At 39.2% G+C, this 12,916-nt stretch overlaps 1 protein-coding gene across 3 annotated transcripts in view; it reads left to right on the top strand.

Annotated features, from left to right (window-relative positions):
* SPATA6 (spermatogenesis associated 6) overlaps positions 1-12,916 on the top strand; it is a 120,690-nt gene that overhangs the window by 21,775 nt on the left and 85,999 nt on the right. The window lies entirely within an intron of this gene.

The raw sequence follows: 12,916 nt of genomic DNA, 5'->3' as shown, positions 1-12,916 counted from the left end.
ATCCTATTTGATTTCTAGCGCCATTTTTATGTTTTCCTTAAATAATTGACTTAATTTCCTGAGGTATTTTTTTAAAATTGCAGTACCATATGTTTAACATAAAAGTTACCATCTTAGTTATTTTTAAGTGTATAGTTCAATGACCTTAAATACATTTATAGAGGCTGGCATTGTGGCATGATGGGTTAAGCTGCTTCATGCAACATCTGGATTCCATATCTGAGTGCTAGTTTGAGCTCTAGATGCTCTACTTTTGATCGAGCTCCCTGCTAATATGCTTAGGACAGCAATGAAAGACCCTTGATATGCATGTGGGAGAGCCAGGATGACTGTTTAGTGAACGAGGCAGCAGATGGAAGATATTTCTTTCTCTTTGTCTTTCCCCATCTTTCTTTCTTCCTTACTCTTCACCCCTCCCTTTTCTGTCACTGCTTTCAATAATAAATAAATCTTTAAAAACTTTAAAAAATCCTAAATATGTCATAGCCATCACTACCATCCATCTGTGAAACTCATTTCATCTCTTAAAATTAACTACATCCATTAAACTGTAACACCATGTTTTTATTTTTCTTGCCTAATTGTCTAGAAGACAGGAAGATATGGCAAGAGTCAGTATTCTTGTGTTATTCCTTAGAGGAAAAGGTTTGATCTTTCACCATCGGATGTTGTATTTTCTGTGGGTTTTCCCTATATGGCTTTTATTGTCAGGAGAATGTTTATTTCTTAGTTGGTGAGATTTTGCTTACTTTTATCATATACATGTCCTGTAAAATTGAGATAATTGTGCTTTTTTTCCCCTCTTCATTCCATTAATGATATGTATTACATGGATCAAATTTCATACGCTGATCCTTCCTTGTGTTTCAGGAATAATTCCCTCTTTGTTATTATTTTAAAAGATTTATTTATTTATTATTGCAAAGCCAGATATACAGAGAGAAGGAGAGACAGAAAGGAAGATCTTCTGTCCGATGATTCACACCCCAAGTGACCGCAATGGCTGGTGCTGCGCTGATCCGAAGCCAGGACAGGAGCTTCCTCCAGGTCTCCCACGTGGGTGCAGGGTCCCAAGGCTTTGAGCCGTCCTTGACCGCTTTCCAAGGCCACAAGCAGGGAGCTGGATGGTAATTGGAGCTGCTGGGATTAGAACCGCTGCCTGTATGGGATCCCAACACGTTCAAGGCGAGGACTTTAGCCACTAGGCCGCAGCGCCGGGACTAGGAATCAATCCCTCATTATTATGATATATATCCTTTTAAATATGCCACTGAATTTAATGTGCTGACCTTAGGATTTTTGCATCATTGTTAATGAAGAATGTTGGTCTGTCGTTTCTGTCATTGTCTTGTGTGTCAGAGTAATGCTGTTATTGTGGAATTTGTTATAAAATTTTCCCTCATTTTGAATTCTTTAGAAGACTAAGAGAAGAGTTAGTGTTAGTGGTATTATTTCTTAAACTTTGAGTGGAATTTACTTATGAAGCCATTATTTCCAGAGCTTTGTTGAGAGGCTAACGATTAATTTTGGTTTTGGTTGAAAGATAGACAAGCAAAATTTAATTCACTGGTTCACTTTCCAAATGCCCACAATAGCTGGGATTGGTTCATGCCAAAACCAGGAGCTGGTAAATCAGTCTGATCTCTCTGTTAGGTGGCAGGGACCCAGATGTTTGAGCATCATCTGCTACCTGCAAGGGTATCCTCATAATGGATACCGGGTGGTAAGTAGGAGTGAATTTGGACTCAGTAACTCTTATATGGTATCCATGCAGATGTCCCAAGTAATGTTTAAAACACTGCACTAAGGGCCTGCCTCTCTTGGGAGAGTCTTGATTGCTGATTCAATGTCCTTTCCTTGGGCTTCTGCCATCCACAGGGAAGAGCTGGATAAAACTCCTGGCTCTCGACTTTGTATGGTCCAGCCCTGGCTATTGTGGCATCTGTGGAGTAAACCAGTGGATGGAAAATCTTTCTGTTTTTGCGTCTCTTTCTCTTTGTAATCCTTTCAAATAAATAGAAAAGATTATCCATTTTGTCCTTCAGAGGTTTATAAAGTGTCTTTTTAGTGTCTTATTGTGGCTATCTTTAAATTCATCTTTATTAGAATTCACTGCAGTTTCTTGGAGGTTAATATTTATTTTTTATTTCATTCATCAAATTTGGGAAGTCTTCAGCCAGTGCTTATTTAAATATTGTTTCTACCCCCATTTATTCTCCATTTTATTCCTGGTATTCAAACAGTGTATTCATTGGTTCCCTTGATGATGTTTTGAAATTTTGGCATATTCCTTCAATAATTTTTCTCTTCCTTTGTCTTGTTTTCAAGTTCACTGATTTCTTTTTTATGACTGGTTAAATCTGCTTTTGAAGCTCCCTAGTGAAAATTTTATTTATTGTTTATTTTGATTTCAACATTTCTATTTAGTTTTTTTATAATTTTATAATCTATTTTTCAATGTGATTCTGTTTGCTTTTTGTTTTAAGATTGACTTTTATTACAAAGTCAGATATACACAGAAGAGGAGAGACAGAGAGGAAGATCTTCCATCTGATGAGTCACTCCCCAAGTGAGCCGCAACGGGCCGATGTGCGCTGATCCGATGCCGGAAACCAGCAACCTCTTCCGGGTCTCCCACGCGGGTGCAGGGTCCCAATGCATTGGGCCGTCCTCGACTGCTTTCCCAGGCCACAAGCAGGGAGTTGGATGGGAAGTGGAGCTTCCGGGATTAGAACCGGCGCCCATATGGGATCCCGGGGCGTTCAAGGTGAGGACTTTAGCCGCTAGGCCACGCCGCAGGGCCCCTCTATTTAGTTTTTAACCTTCTAATTTAACTTTTATTTTGTTTCTACATTGCTCTTTGTTTTTTTCAGAATCTTTAAGAAAGTTATCATATAGTCTTTGTTATATTCTGCCATGAAATCTTTTTCTCATGGGACAGTTTCTATTGCTTTGTTTTCCTTTGTGATATGTTTTTCTGTTTCTTTGTATGTCTCATATTTTTTGTTGTTGTTGAAAACTGATTACTGATCACTGATGTGGTAACTCTAGATGTCACTCTCCTGCGCACACGTGTGTGTGTGTGTGTGTGTGTGTGTGTGTGTGTGTTTTGAATGCTGTAGATCGTATTTGTTGAAGAGAAACCTCTTTTTGAATGCCCTAGTCTTTAAATTCTTGCTCTCAAAAGGAGAAGAGAAAAAATGAAAGAAATAAAAGGATGTTGGCTTTTTAAGTTTGATGGATGTCACTTTGGCCTGACTGGGAGGTTTCCTTGGTCTGTTTTCTGGTTCTATAATTACATATATGAGATTAGCTAATTCACAATGAGCAGTTATTTATTTGTCTGTTGGTTCTGTAAGCTGGGAAGTCTGAGAGTGTGGTTCTAGTATCTGAGTAGGATCTTGATACTGTACCACCCCATGGAATATGTGAATGTTCAAGAGATAACAAAATCAAGCAGGAGAGAGCCATGTGTTTTGTTTTTTGTTTTTTTTTTTTATAGAATATTTATTCACCTGATAACAGGCCCACTCACAGATACAAAACCAGCATGACCTCATCATCTCTTAGTAGCACCCACTTCCTACCCTGTGGTATTGAGAATTAAGTTGTCAATATGTGCATTTTTTTTTTTTTTTGCAAAAGCACGTTCAAATCATTGCATCCTGTTCCTGCCCTCTCAAAATCATGCCTTTTTTCCCCCACCTAGAAAATGCAGTATTTCTGTCCCAAAAGTCTAGCACTTTTCAGTCCTTACAGAATCAACCCATAAATTCAAAGTCCAGAGTATTAACTGTATTAGATTCAGGTATTATCTAAGTTAGCTTAAGGCATGCTCATCCTAAGGCAAATCCTTGTCCAGCTGCTATCCTGAAATTTGAGCCAGGCATAGGATACATTGCCATTCTAGAAGAAATATCAAAAAGTAAAGGGTAGCTATTCTAGGTAAGCCCCAAATCCAGCAGGGAATACAACAGTCAGCTTTGAACTTGAAAAAATAATCTCCTTTGATTCAGCATCCTGCATCCTGGGCATAGCCCTGTGGGGCTTAGACCCCTAAGGCTTCAGGCAGTTCCGCTCCCATGGCTTTGCCTAGCGTAATCCACCTAGGTGCTCTCACAGTTTAGTGTCATGCCTGCAGGTTTCCCGGTGAGCAGTTGCTCATTAGTGTCTCTACAACTTTGAGACCTTAGGGTTCCCCAACTCCCAGAGCTCCACTACGGTTTGCTTTCCTGGTGACTCTTTGTGGTAGTTCTGACGCACATTCCCACTTAGCATTGTCCTCATAGAGGCTGTCTGTGCTGGACATTTCAAATCTCTTTCTGGGCCTCTAGGCTATCTGCAACATCTTAAATTTAGGTGGAGAAATCTGTGCCCAAACACTCTTCCATTTTTTTTTCATTTTATTATTATTATTATCCTTTTATGATACAGTTCCATAGGCTCCTGGGATTTCCCTTATCCCAGCCCCAATCGCCCCCCTCCACCTAGTTTCTCTATATTATTACTAAAGTATAGTTCTTCATACACAGTCATATGTCCATCATTGCGGGCATGGACAATAGCAGAGAGTCCAGAATCCTATTGTCAAGATATAGTAAACAGTTTCATTGTAAGTCCATCTTTGTTTGGAAGTAGAAATGCATACTGCATTGTATCCTCACATCTGGATGTTAGTCTCCGTTTCACAGCTACTATACATCCCCTCAAATGAAAAGTCATAATACAAAATCAACAATAGAAAGAAAAATAGAAAGTTACACTGCCGTGAAGTTAAATAACATGCTACTAGATATGACAGTCTCTATTACACAGCTACTATGCATCCGCTTAAATGAAGAGCCACAAAACAAAATCAACATCAGGAAGACAAAAGAAATTAACAACAGCAAGAAGTTAAATAACATGCTATTAAATGACTGACGTGTAGCTGAAAAAATGAAAATCAAGAACCTTCTTGAAGAAAATGATGCTGCTGTATGATCTATGAGTCATTGAATGACTTAATCAGAATAAACTGTGTTGAAGAGATGAAACTAACTGAAAACATCAAATCCCATGAGATAGAGTTTCTGCTGATTTTTGTTGGTAAAATGTGTCGCTTCTAGACAAAAAATAGATGAATTTTGTTTTTTAATCCAGTCTACTAATCTATGCCATTTGATTGAGCTTATGCCATTTACATTCAGGGTTAATATGTATGGGTGGTATTTTTGGTCCTGTCATTTTAGGAATGCGTTGTTCATTGGTTTAGTCTTCTGTTGTCACTTTACTGGGATGTTCTTCACATTTGCCTTTGGTTTTATTTGGTGCTATTCCTCTTCTCTGTCCAGAGAACATCTTGAAGTATCATTTGTAGGGCAAGTTTAGAAGAAGCAAATTCTTTTAGCTTTTCTTTACTGTGAAAGAATTTTATTTCATTTTCAAAGGCAAAGGAAAGCTTTGCTGGGCACATTATTCTGAGCCAACAATTATTTCCTTTTAGAATCTGGAATATATCACTCCATTCTCTTCTTGACTGTAGAGTTTCCTGTGAGAGATCTCCTGTGAGTTTAATTGGCATTCCCCGTAGAATTCACAGTGACACAAGAACTCCATCTGGGTTCACTAAAGCCATTGTTGGGACAGTTGAGGAGTACAGTGCTAAGACTCAGGGAGCACAGTGCCTCGTTGGGAGCAGAGTGATGAACTGATGCTGGGAAGTCACCAGGGAGGTTACTCTGGGCCTCTCCTTCCAATCCATCCTGCTTTGTAGAGCTCTAGGTCTGTTTTGAGAAAGAGCATCCTTGAAGATCTTGGAAGTACCTTTGGGATCATTGTTGAGTTGTCTTAATGAATAGTACTTGGCATCCGTTTATCAATGCTAACCCCTTTATCAAGAATTGTTTGGCCGCCCTCTTGATATGATCACCTAATGAAGACCTTTCATACTCAGATTTTTAAAATTCTTATTATTTTCAGAATTTCCTACTCTGCTTCCTTTAACTTATTTTATTATAAATAAATTTTATTTCTAAATATGATTGGCTGGGATATTATGATATGAAATTAATAGTAACCATACAGTTCCTTCACTATTTTTCTAAGAAATTTCCTTTCCCATATAGCCTTGTTCATTGTTTTTAATTTTTACTTTCTGTAAAAACCCTGGTGCATTTTCACAGATCAACCAACTTCTTTACTGCATTAGAACAGGATGGCCTTTCCCCCAGTTCTCAACAACTTCGTTTCTGATTTCTGTTTGAGACTTCCGCATCCAAATGTCCGTTACCATCTATATTTTTACTAAGATTCTGACCATGACCACTTAACTAATCCTTAATCTCCCTACAGTTCTTTTCCTTTTCTTGAGCTCTCACCAGAATTTCCAATAAAGCTCTGTTCATGGCAATATAGACTTAATTTTCTGCATATTCCCCCAAATTCTTTCAGCCCCTATGCATTACTCAGTTGTAAAAGCTGCTTCTGTGTTTTCAGGTATGTATTATATCAAAACCCTCAGGTACCATTTTGCTCTTAGTATTTTTCTTGCTGCTCTCACAGAATACGTAGGACCATGTAATGTTTCAGAGGTTGGAAAATTCAGGATCATGGCATCGTTTTGATTTGTGGCAAAGGTCTTTGTGTTATCTTCTCCCATGGGAGAGAAAACAAGGGCAAGAGAGAGTCAAATTTGCTTTTATAACAAATCCTCTATTGACAAAAATAATCTTACTTAGATTAAAAGGACAATAGCCTGATTTTTGAGGAAAAGCAATCTATAGATTGGGGAGAAATTGTGGAAGTGTTTTCCAGGTTGCAAAGAGGAGCTGTCTTTTAAAGCGAAGGTATCACTCCTTCCAGTACCACACCAGATTTCCATTATAAAGCCTAGGAAATGAGATATGGAGAGTAATCCAGTTAGACTAGTTGACTATAGTCTACAGTCAGGTCTGACTAATGAAATTGGACTCCTTAAAGGCTGTCTGTTTTGGCAGTTGAAACTAGAATGTGTTCAATCAATGACTGGCCGCTAGAAGATTTTCCCAGGAATACACCTAATCTCTCTTCAGCAAAATGGCCACTGAACTCCAATGTGAATTTTAGGCATATTGTGCCACTTAAGATCAATCTTGAACGTTATATGATCTGAGTCACTTTTAGCAGGCCCTGCTTCCCAAAGCCATTGCACTGAGAATTGTGTCCCACACATAAACCTGAGGACGTATGCAGACCACAGTATAGTGCTTGCAGTGCTTGCAACAATGGGGTAAGATGCAACACCATGGCCAGAAGCCTCTTTTTCTTCGCTTCTTTGATTAGACACAGACATTGGTGATTGGAACACAATTCCCTAATGTTTAGAGGACAGGATTCTTTGTTTTACTCCAACCCTCATTCTCGAAGTTTTGTGTAGATTGGTCTAGAAAAGCTATTCATCTGCCTCCCATGAGTTGGTGTTTTGGGAGGAATATGTAGTGGCCACTGTTGTAAAAGCTGACATTGACTGAAAGCAGCTGCAATTGTCTGCAACTTATAATTCAAGTCTTTTTTTTTTTTTTGAAGTTGAAGCCTTCAGTAGCTCCCCATGCTCCAAAATAGCTATATCAGACCAGTTCTGCCAGTATAATTCTTATTTAAGTGAAACAGATTCCTGATGTTTCCTGTTCTGACATATTCCTAGGATCATTTTGTCTTTAGATACAAAGCAATATTTATTTATTTGAAAGATTTACTTGAAGATTTATTTATTTATTTGAAAGAGTTTACAGAGAGAGAAAGAATCTTAAGTTCCAGATGGTTGCAGTTGCAAAGATCAGGCCAAACCAAAGCCAGGAGCCAATAGCTCCTGGGTCTCCCATGTGGGGGCCAGAAGCCAAACACTTAGGCCATCCTTCACTGCTTTTTCTAGGCCGTTAGTAGGAAGCTGGTTTGGAAGTGGATCAGCCAGGATACTTCCAAAAAGGGCTTTTTTTTTTTTTTTTAAAGATTTATTCATTTTATTATAGCCAGATATACACAGAGGAGGAGAGACAGAGAGGAAGATCTTCCGTCCGATGATTCACTCCCCAAGTGAGCCGCAACGGGCCGGTGCGCGCCGATCCGAAGCCAGGAACCAGGAACCTCTTCCGGGCCTCCCACGCGGGTGCAGGGTCCCAATGCATTGGGCCGTCCTCGACTGCTTTCCCAGGCCACAAGCAGGGAGCTGGATGGGAAGTGGAGCTGCTGGGATTAGAACCGGCGCCCATATGGGATCCCGGGGCGTTCAAGGTGAGGACTTTAGCCGCTAGGCCATGCCGCCGGGACTCCAAAAAGGGCTTTTCCTGCCACACTGCAACATAGCTCCCCCAAATGTATTTATTTGGTATTAAAAAAGAAATTTGATATTAGAAATTAGACACTAATTTTTCTTAGTAACAGTTATGCTTTTTTTTTAATAGTTACTTTAGGGCCCAACATGATAGTAAAGTGGCTAAAGTTCTTGCCTTGCATTAACCAGGATCCCATACGGGCACCTGGGACCCCACTTCCCATCCAGTTCCCTGTTTGTGGACTGGGAAAGCAGTCAAAGATGGCGCAAATCCTTGGGACCCCACACCCATGTGGGAGATCCTTAAGAACCTCCTGGATCCTGACTTCAGATCAGCTTAGCACTGTGAGTTACAGCTACTTGGGGAGTGAATCAACAGATGTAAGATCTTACTCTCTGTCTCTCCTCCTTTCTGAATATCTGACTTTCCAATAAAAATAAACATCTTTTAAGAAATCATTACTTTAGTGGCAAAGAGAGAGTTCATTTTTGTATACTCCTATCCTCTGGTTCATTTTCCAAAAAAATACAGTGGCCCTTGGAAGCAGAGGATGGGGATGGGTGAAGCTCAAAGGCAGAAATGCAGTCCAGGTGTTCTAATTAATTAGACACCAATTTAGACACTAATTTGGAAACCAAATTCTGTGAGCTGTCACTGCTGTCCCCTGGCTCTGCATTTGTAGGAAGCTGGAGACAGGAGTGGAGATCGGGAGGCATTTTCATATGGCACACAGGATTTTTGTGTTTTTTTTCTCCATTTTGATTTTTTTTCTGACACATAGGAATCTTTTCCCACATCTTAACTGATCAGCCAAATACTGGCATCCAGATCTTCATTTTTTTTTTAAGGGAAATTTTCTTTTTCCCCTTTTGTTTGTGTTCTGACAATAAAAGATAAACTAAAAAAAACCCAGGGAATTAGTTTAATGCCACCTTTACAGCTGAGAAGTGTCAGTAATAATATAACATTTATATCATTTTCTTTATTTCTCTTTGTGCAGCAGTTACTCATTTGTTAGCGATGGTTTCAGAAGATACACAATAAATCAACACAAATATTAATTTTTTTGTTCCTCTTTAACATCTCTGTTTTAAAACCTTTGCTTCTCTTGAGACCATTGATACCTGAGCAAATCCATTGGAATTAAATATTAGTTATATTTGGAGATATATTTTTATAGTTTCATTTATTTTCTGTCACTGTAAATTTCAGCAGTAGTATTTGCCAGGTTAAATACTCACGTATATTTTTGGATGAATGTTTGTTGGTTAGCTTCTGTTAATGGGTCCTCCCAGGATGATTCTGGCTAATGTGGAATACTGTTGTTTTCTTTGGGTCCCTTAGAAGGCATATTTTCTTGTTTCACTGTAAGCCTTTTTTTTTCCTTGGAATTATTTTCTCCATTAAATATGTTATGTGGGATTTGCACCATGTGATTTGAATCTGTCCCCTAAAAGTTAATGTGTTGGAAATTTAAGCCTCGAATTCGTGGTAATGACATTGTACTCGGCCCTTTGTGGGGTAGTGAAGATTAGAGAGGCTTTGAGGGAAGGGACTCCATGATGGTATTAGTGGCTGTGCAGGAAGACCTTCTCCAGCATGCTTGTTCTGTGTGTCCCTGTGTGATGCCCTTTGTCAAGCTGACTACAGCAAGAAAAACTTTGCCAGATGTTGAACAGATGCTAGCACCATGTTCAGAACTTCCACACTTCCAGAACCATGAGCCAAAAAGTCCTTTTATTATAAATTCCTAGGTTCCAGATGTTCTGTCCTAGCAACAGAAAGCAAACCAAGGCATGTTGCCAGACCAGATTACAAATGTTGAGTACATGCATAAGTATCTATACCTGTATTTATATGCATGTACAAGTACATAGATGCTCATATATATGTAAATGTTAATGACTTACACTTTCAAATTTGTCTTTTACTTATGTTAAGATTGTAATTCTCTCATATATATATATATTTAACTGGTAATGGCATTTTGCTTGGTCTCTGTCCTTGGTGCTAAATCAAAGTAATGAAGACAGGTTTGAGGGTAAAGGAAAGAAAGGTAAATATGTTGACAGATGTAACCAGTAGCAGATCCGTGGGCCTCAAGAACTTCTTCCATCACCAATGAGGGTGCTTTGAGGTTTTTCAAAAGGCTGCAAGGAAGCAAAAGCTGATCTGGCAAAATTGTGAAGCTGCTGCAAGCCCTTGGTGTGAGGTGTTGAAGCTTGTCACTACGTCATGGCGATATGTTCCTTTTCTGTTTCATCGTGATGGTCCTTGAGGTCCTCGGTAGTGAGATTAGGCCAAGTTGACCAGGATGCCTTGTTGTAGTTGTCTGATTACCGGGATGGCCTAGGGGGCCTTAGCATCGGGGCGACATGCATGCGGTAATTGCTTGCTGCCCTAGACCTGAAGATCTCCGGCCCAGACTTGGAATTCCCCTAAATTAACCCCCTGGAGACCATACTGGCCACCATGGTATTGTCTGTTGAAGCAGTGTATGAGGTCCCAAGTCCGGTCATTAGAATCTTGCAGGGCTAGGTTTGCCACTCAATTCAGTGAGCTGAGCTGCAGGGGCCTGGCTAGGAGACTGGGGCCTGATGGCATCTAGCATCCGCATTTAAGGCATTGTCTGGGGCTTGGTTTCAAAGACTTATTCAAGAAATCAACAGTCTTCTAACACACTTCTTTGTCATAATTTCCTACTCCCCTATATTATGCTTTGCATTTTTCAACAGAGGCTTTCCTTCATATCTATACCATACTTATATTGCATTTGCAACCATTTTATTGGTATTTTTAGACATCTCTATTCTCATTTTTAAAATGAGGATTTGAATATTTTTACAGTCTCTTCTTGCCTTGAAACCATTTACATGTCTATTTTATGATGTCCTTATATAGTTACATCACAATCTTAGTTTATGATTATCATTACTGAAAAAAGTTATAATTGAGCCATGTTTATGTAGGTGTATATACAGTGTCTTATTACTGAAAATACTGTTTTTGTTTTACTTGAGTTGGTTCTTTTTATTCTTTGCTTAGTTTTATGTTTTATTTTAGTTTTTGCTTATATTAACATCAGTTCTTCCTTGGGTGTTTCAATAATTTTCTTTTTTTTTAAACATATATTTTTATTGCATTTTATTTTATAACAGCGTTTCTTAGGCTCTGATGTTCCCCCATCCCCTCCCCGTGTCCCCCCCATGGTGGATTGCTCCACCTTATTGCAGTATTACAGTTCAAATCTAGTCTTGTTTCTTTCAATGCAAGCATGTGCCATGCATAGAGTCCAATGTCTAATTGTCCAGCTCAGTTCAACAGTTTCTTGGGGAGACCAACTCTGGTCTGAAGACATAGCTGGCAGAATATCATTCTGTCCAATTAAATGCCATAACCTAACATCAACAACAGTTTCCAACATTATGGGGTTAATTAACATTGTAATGAGTGAATGATATGTTAGACAATGAGAATTCTTAACCACATACTGAGACTATTTCATTAACATTTCAATTATAGTTTGTATACAACTGGTTTCTATCCATCTTAAATTGGCTATAGGATACCATTCAGCTATCTCATGTCTATTTTCATTTTACTGTTTGGCAGTTTATTGTGCAGAAGCGTAATTTTTACTGAAATTGGCAGACTTTAGGGTAGTCTAAACTGGTTTATACCTTTAGCAAGGCATGTGACACCCAGTGAGGCGTAGAACACTGTTGGGAGGGGTGTGCAGAGAAATCCTCACACATTCTAGGGAGATGGAAGATCTCTCTGCTCTCCCTCCCCATTACCGAGAGGGTCTTAAAATATATTATGTTTTACAGTTCTTTGGTGTAGATCATGAGCTTCAATAGTTTTCTTAACACTTGGATGTTCTTTCACTTGAAAATCGCTTTGTTTTATTTTGGCTAGATGTCTAAAATTTTTTGTAAAAAATTTATTGTTTAAGTCTAGCAGTTTTTTTTTTATACTAACATTTGATTATTTTTAAGATTTATTCATTTTTATTTGAAAGATGTAGAGAGAGAAGGAGAGAAAGATTTTACATCCGCTGGTTGACTCCCCAAATGGCTGCAATAGCCAGGGATGAGTTGATCCATAACGGGGGTTGGAGGGGCAGGAAAATTTTCTCGGCTTCCCACGTGGGTTCAGGGACCTAAGGCCTTGAGCCATCCTCCACTGCTTTCCCAGGTGCATTAACAGGGAGCTGGATCAGAAACTGAGTAGCCAGGACATGAACTGTTGCCCATATGGATGCCTGCACTACAGAAGCAGGATTAACCAGCCTTTGTAGTCCAATAGCTGAAGGTTTTTTTTTAATAGCTGCTGTTTTTAGGTACTAATTGTTCCTTTTCATTTGTAGTTTCAAATCTTTTTTTCACTTCTGAAAATGGCCTCAACAACTAGATTTGAACCAGTAGCCAGGAACTCCATCTTAGCTTTCCCAAAGACTAACAGGAGCCCAAGCACAGGGCCCATCCTTATGCTTTCACAAGCCAGCCTCCGATGCTTTCCCTGAGGTGGAGCTGCCAGGGCTAGAACCAGCACTTCCAAAAGGAATGCCAGTGTTGCAAGCAGTGTTTTAACCAGCTGTGCCATGATGCTGGCCTCTATGAATT

Source organism: Ochotona princeps, chromosome 2, assembly GCF_030435755.1.
Source record: "Ochotona princeps isolate mOchPri1 chromosome 2, mOchPri1.hap1, whole genome shotgun sequence".
In the NCBI taxonomy this organism is placed as follows: Eukaryota; Metazoa; Chordata; class Mammalia; order Lagomorpha; family Ochotonidae; genus Ochotona; species Ochotona princeps.
Note: the sequence above shows the minus strand (reverse complement) of the source record. Positions and strands in the feature narration are given on the sequence as shown.